Genomic DNA, 15,621 nt, shown 5'->3' on the forward strand with positions numbered 1-15,621 from the left:
TAAGTATTTAAAAAAAAAAAAGGTCAGTCCTGAACATTAAAGAGGGACAGCAGGAAATCATTAAATCTGAGTGATAACATGGGTTTATTTTAATTTAATTGGCAACAAATGGATTGTGGAAAATAAAATGAACTCCATAAAAATGTGGAGTTGTCTACAGCTTGCAGAAGGATTTAGAAAATAATTGCAATAACCCAGACAAATTTCCTACCCCTTTCTTCTGGATTAGTTTTTATCTGTATTACTTGCATCACCAAAAGAGTAACATTTATACAGTTTAAGTGCCACTTGCTAGACCCACTGGAGGATTTCAATAATTTTAACTGTGGGTTTTGATGAAATATTTCAATTAAAGCCCTCAAAGCCTCGGCTCAGGTGCCACCAAGCCCTGGAGTCACTGGTTGCTACAAGGCCATGTAGATGAGCCTGAGCCAGAGCACGGATCCCCCAGCTGTGATTCCTGAAGGTTCCAACCCGTGAACTTTACGAGAGGGTAGAATTCCATCCTCTGGATGTCCTCCATGGACCAGGTCACCATCAGCTTCTCAGGGAACTTTCAAAGTTATTCAGCTTCCATAAATTCAACTGCTAGAAAGTCTTCATAAACGCATCGGAATAGGGGCGAAAAAAGATTTTATTTTTTCCCAAGGTGTCTGCTTGAACCTGCAGTCCCTGTGAGAATCAGAAAACTTGAGGTTGAAAAAACCTTCAAGAGCCTCGAGTCCAAGCCACGGGACTTTTCAGTGAATTAAAAAAGAAACATCCATCTCTGCTGAAGAGGATCGCCTGGCACGCCTGCTGATTTATTTAACTAATTTTTCATCTCATAATTCTTCCAATCTGTGTTCAAACGATCTCATCCTGCATCTCTTTGCTGAAGGTTACCAAGCTGGCAGAGCCGTGTCCTTCCAATGACGGATCTCTCCGATGCTCTGTTTACCTGCCCTTCATCTGCTCCAAGGCTAACAGAGGTGTTTTTTTTTTGTTCTCATCCACAAGGAATTCAGGAATACCCTTCCTGCTATCGCCCACCCAAGCAGGAGGATTTTTGCATGCTAATAAATCCTTTCCCTTACGTTATTTTAACTCCTGAGCTGGTGGTGTTGTCAGAACAGCTCTAATTGAGTAATTGAATAATTGGTCATGGGAATCATCTCAGAGTGGTACCAGTGGTCACCAGCACCTGCTCAGCTTTGCTCTTTCTTGTCCCAACAATGCTGCTGGATTCATTCCCAGCCCCAGGGGCCAGCAGGCACCATGAGGAGGGCAGAAACATTCTAAAGTTATTTGAAAAGCCATCAATTTTCCGAAGTGTGCTGTGCTGAATTAAAGCTTGTCCAGATTCCTCACCCTGGTCATATTTCTTGCCCATCACGTTGGATATGTCAGCTGTTGTTTCACCACCTGTTAATCCGTCTGTGCTCGGGCTGTACATGAGATTTATGAAGGTTCCTGGATCTTACTTGTTGCCTACATGTGACCAATGCAGCTATTTTTTCATCATTCTTGGTTTTTTTTCATGCTACTTCCACCTATTAGTCACAATTTTAAGAGAGAAAAATATGGAAATTTTTCTTTCCACAACATTCACTGAAGTTTTTCTACCTTTTTTATCATGACCTACTGAAGTTGTATTGACACAACAGCTCGGGTAGATATTTTAATTTACAATTTTCACCGCCCTCCTTCACTGCTGTCCAAAGTGAATTTTAACCACGAGTGATGCAGAAATGAACCTGATGATTTGTAATCATCAGCAGCTCAGGTTATAAGGAATCTCCTGCTGGGGTTACACATCAGCACAGACAGGAGCAAAATTGCTTTGCTCATAACCTGTGGTAGTTTTAATAATTTTATTTCTATTTCTTTCTGAATTCTGGGAAACATTAGCCAGATAATGATGCCTTTTGATTACCAAGCTTGTTCCCTCTTTCAGAAAACAGCTTTGGTCTGCAAGAATCACCTCAAATGGGGTTTCTTTTGTGGGCTGGTTTTGGTTGGTTTTTTTCCCTATGTTATCTTTGTGCCTGAGCATTCCTGTTTTTCAGTCCTGCTGCTCTGCTCCAATATGCTCCCAATATTTTTGCTTTTACTGGCTCATTTACCCGATGCAATAAAGATGCTTGTCATGTCATAAGGTAAGTATTTTCCCTAGAAATTGTTGTAAAATTTGTATCAAACTGGACATTTCTATTGATTTTTGAATTGATATTTGCAGGTCTCTTTCTGCTTTCTTTTTAACAATTGACTTTCAGACCCCCACATTTCTTGAAAGAAATATTGCTGTAAATTGCAGTGATCTTGACCTGCTCTTTTTCTCCTCTTATCCCTCAGAGCTTTGCTAGTCTAATAGCTTTTCTATGCTCCTTGCAATTAGTTCACAGAAAATTAGAAGAGATAATGGTTAATGAACAACTGCCACTCACTGTCAGTGAAGTGCTGTGAAGGAAAAGGCACTTTCAGAAGTCAGAGAAATGAGAAAATATTACAGAGACAATCAGTATCCAGAGTTTGGGGGGAAAACTGTGAGGAAACTGAAATTTTCCATGATCAAGACACTTTTGAGAATATTCATCTTACATCAAGCCCTGAAGAACTTTTCTAACCCTCCGGACATGTAGTGAAATGACCCCATGGCAGTTTAGGCCAGTGATATTTTTAAAATATCTTTCATAGTCTTGTCTTGGACCCTTTCAAAGATACAGGAAAAAAATCAATCATGATTATTAAACCCCTGTAATGTAAAGTTTCAATATTTACACCCTTCTCACTGAGTGCCTGCATTGAAGTTGTGGTGAGCGTGCTGGGAACGCCAATTTATTCTGATTTTCACCTGCAGAGAAATCCACAGTGTCCATCATTAGGATGATGATTTTCCTTCTAGGTTTTTTGCCTTTATTTCTCCAGGGTGAGAGCAAAAATCCCAGAGTGGTTTGGGTTGGAAGGGACCTTAAAGCTCATTAAGTCATGGGCCTAAATCTCTACAGTACCCAGTGAAATGGGAGAATCTTTTATTCTGCTTTTCTTTTGGATCGAAGCCAAATCACATCAAATTTAAAGTGATTACCTCCAGAATAAGATCCCATCCAGGATAAACCACTCCAGCAGGATATTTCCATTCCTAATTTCCCTAACCAAGCTTAGTCACAAACATCCCCAGATGTGGTTCAGAATGTTGTTTGTCTTCATCCAGGAGAAAGATCAATTCTGTTGTGGAAACAGTGCACAGCATGGGATCACTCTAATCAATTTGAGCAGGCCTTGGTAAAACTATCTGGTAGTCTGCAATCCAGCAGCATCAAAGCTAATTAATACTTTAGTCAGCTTAATGAATGTATTAGTGCTTAATATTTGTGTATAAGCTCCTCATAACTCAATAATCCTCTCCCATTTACATTATTAATAGGACAGGTATGAGCTGATTGATCATAAAACCCATTAACTCAGATTTGTGCTGCCTTCGGTTCCCTCCAAGGAAGAGCAGGAATCACTGAGGATTGCAGGGAGCAGACTCTGTAAAGGCCTTTTCAGATTCCAGGTGAGTGGAACTAAGAATTGCATTTTAAACCAGACATGAACTGATCTAGAAGGTGATGGCTGGCTGAACCCAAGGGCTGAGTGCCCTGGTTCATGAGACGCCCAAATTCTTTCAGGTCAAAGCCCCTCTACAAGGCAAAAGAAACAGCAGGAAGGAAGGGGAGAAAGAGGGAGAGGTACAATCCACTCCACAAAACAATTTCCCTTCATTTCCCTTCCTCTCTTTGCCCCACTCCTCACATAAAAACCGTGAAGTGGGAGCTCATTTATTGAAATGAAGCTGGAGGTTGGTTCAGGTGGGAGACGAGTAAATAAACCAAGTGCTTCTGAAGCCTGCTAGAGAAGAACAATATTTTGCAATTTCCCTCCTACAGGCTTTGTGTTCTACAAAGAGAAATAAAAACGTGCTTCATCCTCTTCAGCAGCCTTGAAAGCTTTTGCTTATTCACAGCCCCTGACAACAGAGGCCAGATAATCCTCTGGAAGGGGAAAGCACCGTTCCAACGCTGCGGAGAGAGCGTGCAGGCAGATGAATTCCATTGGAACAACAATAAAAAAGAGATGAGGAAAAAGCAGCTCATTCCTTTGGAGACTCATCTTTTTAATGCACCATTTCCACAGGATCTTCTAATTGCTTCTTGTGGGATTGGAGTGTTTTCTCTTGCAGCCTCTCTTTGGAAATTTGTTACATTTCCTGGTACGATGTTCTCCTGCATTTTTATTTTCAGGTTTGAAGAACTGTTATCTTTTTTATTTTCTTTTTTTTCCCTTCCCTGAGATATTTTCCCCATCTCTCCCATTTCCTTGTTCATGTTGTTATTATCAGGGAAATTTAAGCTTCTGTGGTGCTGTGAAGCCGAATCCTCTTTTATTGCCACGCTTTCTTATGTGGTGGGACAGCAGAGAGAGCTGCTGGTTAATCACTTCTGAAGTCCTACATGTGGCAGGGAGATGTGCTATGAATTATCCAGTGAGCTGTACCTGCATGATTAATGAGAATCCATTCTCCACTCTTCACTCCAGTGCTCCTCCAGTTGCAATTTCTTTGTTGGAACCGTGTACAAAGGGAATGAAAGAGGAGAGGAGACAGGAAAACCTTGAGGAAAGGAGTTTGTGGCTGAAAAAAGGGCATGAGAGCAAGCAGCAATGCCACTGCTCCTAGGGCTGGCCAGATGTTTGCTCATCTGTTCAGGCACAGCTCTTTATTGTCAGCTGCCACACAACAAGTGGCAAAGTTAAAGCTTAATAAGTAATTAAGACAGTCTGCCACAAAAATGAGAAAAATGAGGGAAGCAATGTCTTTCACCTCTCCTCATCTGATTTAACTGGTTAAAAATGTTCCTCTATTTTGCGTAGAGCTGAGCAAATCACTCATTATAAATAATGTATTAACCTAATTTCATCACTTTTACTCTGTGAAATGTTCCTGACTAGATTTATAACTATTCCTTTGTGAAAAGTACTGGTACCTGGAAGCAAATCAGCAGATATTTTATCTTCTCGTGATAACTCCAGCCAAACAGATACTGCTGTAAATTGAGAAAGTCTAATACTACCTCTCCAGGTAGTTTTTGAGAAATATTTAGGAAATAGCTTCAGAGAAAATATTTATAGCTAAAATCAGTGTCTTGGGATCATTTTGTGCACCTGAAGCTCACTGATGTGCTTGAGGAGAGCCATTGTGAAGGACTTGGGGCCAAGTAAAAATTAAATATTTCTTAATATGCCAGTAAAATGATTGCTATCACTAGATCTGCTTAAATTGGCACAGTCATAGCTTTGTGAGATAGATAATATCACCTCAGGTGTAGAAAATATCCAGATATTGCACTGCTCCAACACCAACTTTCCATCTTTAGCTAAACTTGTCTCCAGATTACAGCAAATCTTTCATTTCCCTTGATGCAATTCCATTTTTTCTTTTGAAGGTCTCTGTGCAGGAGGTTCAAATAGCAGGGATGACACCTCCTGAGGTAATGCAGGAACACAAAAGATGCAAAGTGTGTCCAGATCTCTGTTTTGGAGAAGAAATTGCATTTCTGGCAAGCAGCAGAGATCAAATCAGGCAGCAAGAGCCTGGCTGTCCCCAGTCTACGAAGGGCAATGAGAGTCAAGGGAGATCAATAAATTTTGGGTAAGGCCTTGAAAGAGACTTTTAAATGTGCATATTTAGCCAGTCTTGGAAGTGTCACAGCAGCTCAGAGCAAAGCTCTCCTGTGGGTGTGAAAGGTATGGGAGTGCAGATTGCAGCCCCTGAAACACAGGCTGGCCACCAAGGGCCACCACCAACGCCACGAGAATCACAACTAAAACACTGGATTTATTTTATCGGCCGTTCAATCAGAGTTGGGAGAGGATGAATCCAAAATTTCATGTGAGGGGCTGCAAAGCAGCTGGCCTGGCCTTTGGGGTGGGAAATGTCCTTCAGAGACCTGTCCTGCTGTAACCACACATCAAAAATCACACCCCCACTGCAGCTGAACGAGCTTACATTGAATTGGACTTTTAGGATAATATTATGCTGTAGTAAGTTTTAGGACAATATTATCCTGAACAGAACAGGCTGCCACCCAGCAGGGCTTGGTTTATCTTACCTTCCTTACAGACTGTAGGGATGTGATCCAAACAAGCTTTTTCCATTGGTTCTTTTCTAAACCAGAATTTTCCCTGCCAGGTTCTTTGTGAAAGTTTGGGTTGCAGAAGTTTGGGATGTGTTGGGTTTAGGCCCCTGCTCCAGTCTATTGGAACTGGGATTCTGCTTTTAGCATCTGGGAGGTGTCACCAAAAGGACACTGAACATTAACTGTTTTGCAGTTAATGTTGGTTACATTTAACCCTGTTGGTTAAAGAAGTGTGACTAAAACTCCATTAATTCCATGCAAGAATCAGATTTAGAAAATGATCTGGTGGTCTATTTATTATCCTCTTGGTGTTAGTTCATAACTCTCAGGAATTCAAAGTAAGGCAGGATGCAGGAATGGTTTACAAATGTTTGTAGCTCTGGCTTCAGCCACTCCAAAAACACCAACACAAAAAGCAGATCTTGTTCACCCATTGCAAAATTAGCTTTTACTTTGCAATTAATAATCCACAAACAGATTTATTCTCTGACTACTTAGCAATCCTTGAAAGAGCAATTTTTTCTTGGTTTAATGATTGAAGAAACTAAACTATAGGAATAGATTTCATTCTTTTTACTCTCTTGTGACATTGGACTGGCATTTGAGAATTATCATTAGAAGACTCTGGAGCTGAATCCCAGGAACTGCAGGGAAGTGAAAGATATAAAGTCTATTTTTAGGATGGGATTGTGCATATCCTCTGTCATAATGTACATAACATAACAGTGCCTCTGCTTGCACTGTCTGCTACAGGATACACTCAAGCTCTCAGTCTATTTATTAAAGATCAATTTTTGTGATATCATTGATCCCCTGCACACTGGGATTGTCATCCTCACTCAGGAGCAGCTGAAATTCAATCCTTTCTTCTCCATCCCTCTGTGGATTAAACCCTGGGACACACATAATAGACACTCTCTGGGAAGATAATGTGCCTCTGGTATTAGACAAAAAAATGACAGTAATGAAGGAATATGTTGTTAAAAATGGTGAAGAATAACAGCCTGATCATTTCCTGCTCTGTGCCCAGGAAGATACCAGGATAAACAGTCAGCCAATCTCTTTAAGCAGTCAGAAGATAAAGGATGATAAGAGAAGAACCAGCATGGATCTTCTGAGAACAAATCATATCAAGCTACCTTCTACAGATAAGGTGGGTGGGGAAGAAGGGAAGATGTGTACAGGAGCTGTGCTGGTGGGTTAGTAACACAGAGAAACAGAGAGAAAAGCAGGATAAATCAGCAGGAACAGCACATTTTCAGTGTGAGGCAATTCTTCAAGGCTACTTAACCCTACAGCTGGAATATCTGCCTTGTCTTGGACTGAAGGGAATTCTGGGAGGAACGTGGCCAAAACTGCAGGAAAGAAGGAGCATGATGAAAGCCTGGTGGGATGGAGCTGGGTTAATCTAAGGGGGGATGGTGAGGGAGGGGAAATATCTTCACATGTGAAAAGTTCTTTCAGAACCTCCACGGCATCAGTTCCAGCTCTGTCCTCTGCAGGAGGAAGGCTGGGAAGTGTCCTGCCATCAGTAAGGGAATAGGGGGATTTCCATGATGAAATTGCAAGGGAAATTTAGGTTAAACACCAGGAAAATGTCCAGCCTAAAGGCCAGATGTGTACTGGAGTAAATAGTGTAGGATCTGTGGAAGGACAAGTTAGGCAGACTCCTACCAGACACAATTTAAGTCTGGTTTATCTTATCGTGAGATAAATATAATGTGAGTGACTTCATTAAAAAATATTTGTCCATTATCCCTGCTTTCTACATTTCCATTTTCATTTTTCTCTGACATCCAGCTTAAGCTTGGAGTAATTAAAATATTTGAAGCCAAATAATAAATCTAAAATTTTTGGTGGTTTGTATTTTGTTAGGGGAAAGTCAAGAGACACCATGTTTATTGTTAGTTGGAAGGATCCCCTCAAACCCAACCTCAATTAAAGATATTGATCCTAATTTTCTTACTTTTAGAGCAGTGAAGGCTCAGGTATGATCTTGCATTGTTAATTCCATGGATGTAACTCATTCTGCAGAGGCAGAGACAAAGGTTTCTTTAAATTAAATGCCCAGTAGCCACGAAATATTTGTTGCTGTTCTTTATAAAGTCCTGTTCTCATGAGATCAGAGGCAACTTTTATATTTTCCTTTGTTGAATTAATTTTATGAGCTCTTCAGGCTTGGTGTTGTTTCCTTGCTTATTGTGTGTTTTGCTTTTTAAAAATGTTTTCATCCAATTGTCCTTCTCTAGATTTACAGTGAAAACAACTGAGGACACTTTGTACATAACCCTTTCATCCAAAGTGATTGAAAAGTTCAGCTGAATATGCTCAGTGCTTTTTTTTTCACTTGTCATCCTTCACAGCTTCCCTTCTTTACATTCCACCTCCAAATATTGTTTTGTTTAAGGAGGAAAAAAACCCCATCCTGGTGACAATTTGCATAATATGTTAATGCTGATATGCATCCAGACATCTGGATGGCATTTTAATATCTCATTCTCATTCAGACAAGTAGGAACTACACAGATGGGAGAGACAATTTTAAGAGCATTGTTGTAAACAAATAAGGCAGCCAGGAAATCAAACACGCTCCACGATGGGCTTTGTGTGTGAGGATGTGCTCATGACATGTTGTGACTGCAGGACAGAGCTGCCTGCTCCACTCCTAGCTGCACCAGGACGTAAATGCAGCATTGGAAATGGAGATTTGGGATCATTTCATGGGAAGTTCCTTTCCCAGCCCAACAAAACTGGCACCTCAGATTATCCTCAGCGCTCATGAAATGGAATTATTTGGGGCTCTGCTGTGGGCAGACTGTGGGGTTTGGTTTATCTTATTTTCAATTAGCAACAGAAATAGCAACAGTCCTGATTGCTTCAGGAAGGAGACCTGTAAATGGTGTTCTCCTGCTCCACATAATCAGGTACCACCTGGGAGTGATTTGCTCCTGCTGTTAAAATTCATCTCCACAGAGGCCTGGGTAATTCCCTGCAGTCCCCTTTAATCTGCTGCTTGTTTGTAGCTCCTTACAGGAGTGGAATGGCTCTGAACTCCAGCATCCACAGCCAGGATATTTTGGGTGTCTGCTCCAGCTGTGCGTGCAAGAGCCATAAACAGCCTTTGCTGCAGGTGGAGCTGGCAGCTCAGCAGATGCTGCACATTGGTGCCTCTCTCTGGATTGCACCAAAAGCCACAAAATCAGAGTATTCCCAATAATCTGAGTGTGGCAGGCACATTCTTCTCTCTCTCAGGATTTTTTTCATAGAGGAGCACAGAGGGAAAGAGAGAGAAAACAATTTCTATTTCTGCTCCTTGTTTTCCCATGTGGAATGTGTTTGGAGAATTGTTTCCCTGGGGTGATTGCTTGGTTGGGTTCTGGTGAGGATTGTTGGAGCTGATGGCCAATCCAACCCACCTGTGGCTGGGCTCTCAGAGAGGGGCACAAGTCGAGAGGAGTTAGACGTGGTAGTTAGAACAAGTAGGTTTGTAGTTTTAGTATCTCCTTTAAACAGTATATTAATGGATTATAGCATAGTTATAATAGAGAAATCATTCAGCCTCTGAGCTGGAGTCACACATCAGCATTTCTTCCCACCGGGCTCACCTGCATTTACAATAATCTGAGCCCCACAGGGATCATCCCTGAAGGATCATCCCTGGCCCTGCACAGGCCAGCCCCAAGAACTGCTCCTATCTTTTCCAAATAACACCATAAACTGATTATTTTCCCCTTCACCTCTTAGCAGCTATGGCTACAGATCCCACACAACTAAATTCCCAGAAATTTTCAGGAATTCAGCTGTGTTCAGTGAAATATGTAATAAAAGAGTCCAGGACTCTTCTTTCATCTCCTGGAACACAGGTAAAAAGTTGTAATTTAAATTCTACCCCTTCACTATGGAATTGGACAGGGTTCTGAGAAGTCTGGTCTAGTGGAACGTGTCCCTGCTCATGGTCTTTAAAGGTCCCTTCCAGCCCAATTCTATAATTTTAATTATAAATAAATGAAAATATGAGAAAATCTATTAATTTTACATGACCAAAGTAGGTTTCTAAGCCTTTACTGGAATATTTCAGGTAGTGAAACATCAATGAGGTAATTAAGAAACCAGTTAAAAATTTGTTCCTGGTCAGTCTGGGTAACTGAAGACCAGGGGACTATCTTGAATAAAAGAAAATATGATTAAAAGCTCCAAGACATGGGTGGTCATGACCTCAGAAAGCAGTTTAGCAAGGGAACTTGTTAAAAGAGCAATTCCTAAAAAAATTCTGCTTTTCCTCTGACCTCAAAGTTCAGATTTGCATGTGGCAAATGCTAAGGAGGGGTGGACAACAACTCACAGCAATAAGAGCCAGGGGCAATGGAAACACAGAGAAAGACCTTAATTCATGCCTCAAACCTAGGAATAAAAGCAGGACTGCAGCATAAAATAACCTGACAGGAGCCTTTCAGAGTGAATGGGGAATAAACCAATTTTCCTTCACGATTACAACCTGTTCCCTGTGCTGTAGTAATGATTCCAGGGGCCATTCCCATCAACCCGTGGATGATTCCCACCACTGGATCTTCCTTTTTCCGTGAGAGAAGTTTCTCTCATGCTCCATCTCTCTCACTTCTCCTTTTTTTCTGAGCCCAAATGTGGGTGCTGTGTCCAAGCTGTGAGCCAGGTAGCAGCAGATTGAAGCTGTCAGCAGGATTGGGATCAGGAGCTCCTGGCAGCAGAACTGGGAGTTGGAATCTGGGCCAGGAAGTCTTCTAATGCAGCTTTGAAAACTTTATGTGCTGTATCTTAAGTTTGCCTTAAAGTAAAATAAAAAAAAGTCAATAAAACTTTAATCCTAAGAATGCTAACATTGACAAATTTAGTTAATGTCTGGCGGAAAAGGGAGGATAAAAATAGTCATTTAATTTTTAGTCTGCAAATTGTGAGATTGCAAACAGCGTTTGCTCTTCAAGAGGATTCTGTATTTTGTTCACACAGCTGGATTTTTGTGATGGCTGGGACAGGCTTAAAGAAAATCATGATCTAATTGCTCCTCCTTCAAGCCTGGTGATGATGGAGCTATTGTGGCAACCTGAATGTCTGCGAAAAAAAACATTAATGACAAATGATTCTCTGATCACAGAGTGCTAGAAAGCAGGAAAATGATTAAATTATGATGGGAATAGTCAAACAGGAGACAGAGGCTTTAAAAGCAGAGATTTGTTTGTTTAAGGCAGCTGGGGCTGATGTGTTCTCTCACCAGGGTTAGCAGGTCGTGCTCATTCCATGATCATTCCTCCACCTTCCCTTCCTCGGAATTTTCCCCCCTCCCTGAATTAAAGAAGCAGCTCAGAGAACCCAAAGTTATTTTTGAAGTCAATTATTTTCCCAAGTATTAATCTTCCTGCACCTCAGCATCCCCCAGAAGCTGGTGTTTTTATAGGATTGCAGGAGCTCTTGGTGAAAGGTTTCCATAAAATATGTATGAATTCATTGTATACACACAGCAAAAGGAGAACAGATATATCACAGCAGATCATATTTTTGTGTCGTCTTTGGTGAGAAAATAAAGATCAATTGATTCCAAACTGTTTTCTGGGACTGGAACAGCACAAAAAGCACTGGGTAACTGATGTTGACCACAGGAAGAGCTATTGTCTAATGAGTTTTCTCCATTTGGATCTGTAACATACAATTCCACCTTGAATTAAATTAAATTTGTCATCTCTTCTTCTTTATCAACAAGTGAAAACCAGAAAAGCAGTTCCAGCTCAATCATTTAAACCACAGTCACATAAAAACCCTTCAGCTGAAAATTTACAAGAACTTCTACATGAAGAATGTGCTGTCTTGTTTCTCAAGCCTGTTTCCAAAGCCAATGTCTTTTTAGAAACATTGACATTTCTCCAAAACAATGAAGCTGCTCATTCAGGCTGCATGATTAAATTGGAGGATTTGAAAGCAAGTGAACACAGAGCATTAAAGCAGCCAGTATTGATCTGCATTATGAGCATAATCCCCACTGCTGGAAGAGGTGGAGAGGAGCAATCTCAGTGCCTGGAGATGACTTAAAGCTGTTCTTCATTTGTGCAGCCCTGGTTTGGTGGCAGAAGATCAGCTGGTAAATTGAGGGATCATGATGGCTAATCTTTTAAAAGATTTTTAAAAATATTCTCAGGAACTTGGGTACCTTGATTTCTGTAAAGAAGCTGTCAGTGCAGTATGTTCCACAGCAGCATCAGGTGCACACAGTAAACTTCCTAGCAATGATTTCAGAAACCTACATTGTTAAAAAGAGGTGTAATTAAAAGGGAAGGGGCTCCTTTCAAGCTGTTCCACACTTTAGCTGCTTACCTTAATCAATTTAAAAAAGGAAAAAAAAGGTGGGATTGTCTCCTCCACCAGATCTTTTGGAATTGCTCTGTGTAATTTTAGACTCAGGACAGCTCTTCATTCTAACCAAGATAATAAAATTTCACAGAAAAAAAACCATCCCATTGTGTGCAGAGCTGGATGAAGGCAAAAAAGCATCAGAATGCTTAATTTCTCTCCCTGCCTTGAGCAAAGCTCCCTCTGCTCTCAGAAATTCCAGGTGTAAAACCAGGAAAAGATTGGGATCTGCTCCCCAAGGCAGGTGGGGCTCAGAAGAGTCTGGAGCACATCCTGGCTCTGGGAAAGGCTGGGTGCAGCTGGCACAGCTGGGCCACCTCCAAAAATACCTTAAAACACTCCCTACCACAATCCCTCACTCTGGGTGAAGCATGGAGATGCTAAAGGGATCTCTCAAGGCAGATCTGACCTCTTCTCTCTGCTTCCATCTGGACCGTGGCAAAATCATGGCTAATTTTGGTTTGCTCTGCTCTCCTCTGTGAGGATAAAACCCTGGAGCTCATTCCAGTGAGGGCTGTGCCCTCATCTACCCTGGAGTCAATGATTTCTCCAGATGACTTCAGATTTAAAGTGTCCTGGGTGAGACAAGAATTTGACCCTTCATTTGTTTTTTTTAATTTATGGGGTTTTTTTGCAGCATCATCCATCTGCAGACTCACTTTACTCACCCATCATTATTCCCATTTTAAAGGATGATTTCCTAACAATCAAATCACCCTTCAATCCATCACCAGCTCTGGTTCACCAGACTCATCACCAGTGCTGCAGTGGGACCCTTCTGGTGGTGCTGAACCTCTCTGGTCTCTCTCAAAATTGTTTAATTTGTTTTTTTTTTCAAAGCCAGAGATTGCAACACTTCGCCACCAACCTGTTTTCCATGTGTTCTTGGATTTCAGTGTGGAAAATCCTTGCTTTTACAGAGAAGTTGACCAGAAAAGCAGAATAGAGAGACACAGGCAAAGCCTTGGAGCTCCAGGGAAATGGGATCTGATTCTGCTAATCCTCAGTAATTCCCTTATTTTGTTTTGTGGACCATGTGGCAAAAGCCCTGCTGCTCTTTTCTCCTCTATCATCTCGTGTTATTAAAATTCCCTTCCATCCTCCATCTCCATGCAAAATAGGTTGTGTCCTAAAATGGTATCAACTCAGCAAATTCATCCTGAAAGAACAGGGAACACTCCTCAGCAATTTGCATCAAAATTGTGGATAAAAATTGGGGATTCATCCTCTGTCCCTCCAGCTGGCAGGAGAGAGGCAAGGCTTTGTTTTTATCTGTATATTATGTACAGTCTTCATAATTGAAATGGTAATTTTTAATGTTCTTGGCTGGTTTTTGTTCAGTGAGATCCGTTTCACCCTTCTGCCTTGGGAGGGAGATATCTTAATCATATTTATAGCATTTATAAAAGTCATTCAAAGCTTGTATTTTATGAGATCTGAGGCATGTAGAGAATTTCTACTGAGAATCATCTTTCCCCCCCCCCCCCCCACCTTAACAGAAGAAAGGGCTGCATTAAATTATCTGAAATTTAAATGCATTAGCCGTTAGCCAGGGCGAATTTTCATATAAATTAATATTGTTATTGTATTTTAATAAAGCCACGGCATTTATGGAATTATGCAGACATCAATTACTTGGAGGTATCTTGGAACAATTATTGACTTCATGCATCAGCTATTCCCTCCCTTCCAAACCAGTTGCACTCTTCAGGAACACCATCCATCAACAAGCCATAAACCACATTTTCAAAGCCTTCCAGCCCATCACTGTTAGAAAAAGCCCCCTGAGCCCACGACATCCTAATGTGTGGCTGTGTAATTAAAATTTTGACATATGCAAGGAGTTGTAAGATAGATAAAAGAGCCTGGGTTGTAAATAGAAGTTGAAAGGCTCCCAGCAGATGGTTGGTTTGTGGCAGAGCCAAGAGATGACAAACAGATGGTTTAGGTGTGAAGGACAGGCTGGGAGAGCTGGGGATGGAATGGGAGACAGCTCTGTGGAATTTTGCTTGGAGAGGAGGTTAAACATTTTGCATGTTTCTATTTGCACCCACAGCAATGTGTCAGTGGAAAAAGGCCAGCAATACAGCCTAAGAATAATAAAAATAATAATCAGTATCAAGTCATCCCAGACAGTCTTCGGGGAGGCAAAATCTATTTGAGCTGCAGCTCTCACTCGAGAGATCACAGCCACTGCCACCCCAAGTCCTGTGTGTGGGCTCAGTTGTCTTAATTCAAACAGAAATATTCAAAATTGTGGCAAAATCAGACTGCCAATATTTACAGGTGCCTGAAAAGCAGATTCAGTCACGTTGTAAATGAACTGGAGCTTGCAGGCTCCTTGCTTGTCTCTAAGTGCTGTGTTAAGTGTGTGATGAGTGAATTCAGTTCAAATTTAGGTGATTCTCCACCAAAATCATGACCAGAAGGGATCTGCTCTGGGCAGAAAGATCAAATCAAATATTACTTTTGTTAAATAATGGCAAGTCTGAAATCTCAAATTAAAATTACAATGCTGTTAATCCTATTCTTGAGTTTAGTTCCCTGTTACATTTTGACTCTCTCCTATTTGTCAGACAAGCTTGAAAACTGCATCAGCAGCTACAAATAGAAGTTCTGCCCAATAATGGCAAAAGATCTTTTTTAATAACCAAACCCAAATTTCCTAAGAACAACAAAGGTGCAGAGATTTTGAGGGTGCTCTTTGACCAGATTCTGTGGGAAAATTTGATCCCTGTAGTAAAAGGGAGACATTTATGAAAAACAGTCAATCAATATTTATCCTTTCCTCTTACTACAAAAAGCTAATTGCATTTGAAACAGCATTTCTGTTTCTAAGAAGTGAATTTCTGCAAAGCAAATGTTACATGGGAAGCATTTTTTAAGCCTAAGTAAGTTTTAACTTGCAAAAACCCAATATAATTCTGAGTTTTGTCTAGGTTTTTGCTCAATATTAATAAGAAATTGTAGTTTTACTTGGAGGGGAACACTGGAGTGCTGATGAAACTGGAGCATTCTATAAAGGCTTGGAGTTTTTACTCACAACTGTTTGGAAGATTGGCACAATCTGCTGCCCCAAGAATCAGCC

At 40.9% G+C, this 15,621-nt stretch overlaps 1 long non-coding RNA gene across 1 annotated transcript; it reads left to right on the top strand.

Annotated features, from left to right (window-relative positions):
* Positions 1 to 3,723: 3,723 nt before the first annotated feature.
* LOC137480405 (uncharacterized) lies at positions 3,724 to 10,357 on the top strand. The gene is made up of 3 exons (XR_011002886.1): positions 3,724 to 4,265; positions 7,189 to 7,311; positions 9,906 to 10,357. It is a non-coding gene; the product is annotated as an uncharacterized lncRNA (long non-coding RNA).
* Positions 10,358 to 15,621: the final 5,264 nt, after the last annotated feature.

Source organism: Anomalospiza imberbis, chromosome 11 (genome assembly GCF_031753505.1).
Source record: "Anomalospiza imberbis isolate Cuckoo-Finch-1a 21T00152 chromosome 11, ASM3175350v1, whole genome shotgun sequence".
Lineage (NCBI taxonomy): Eukaryota > Metazoa > Chordata > Aves > Passeriformes > Viduidae > Anomalospiza > Anomalospiza imberbis.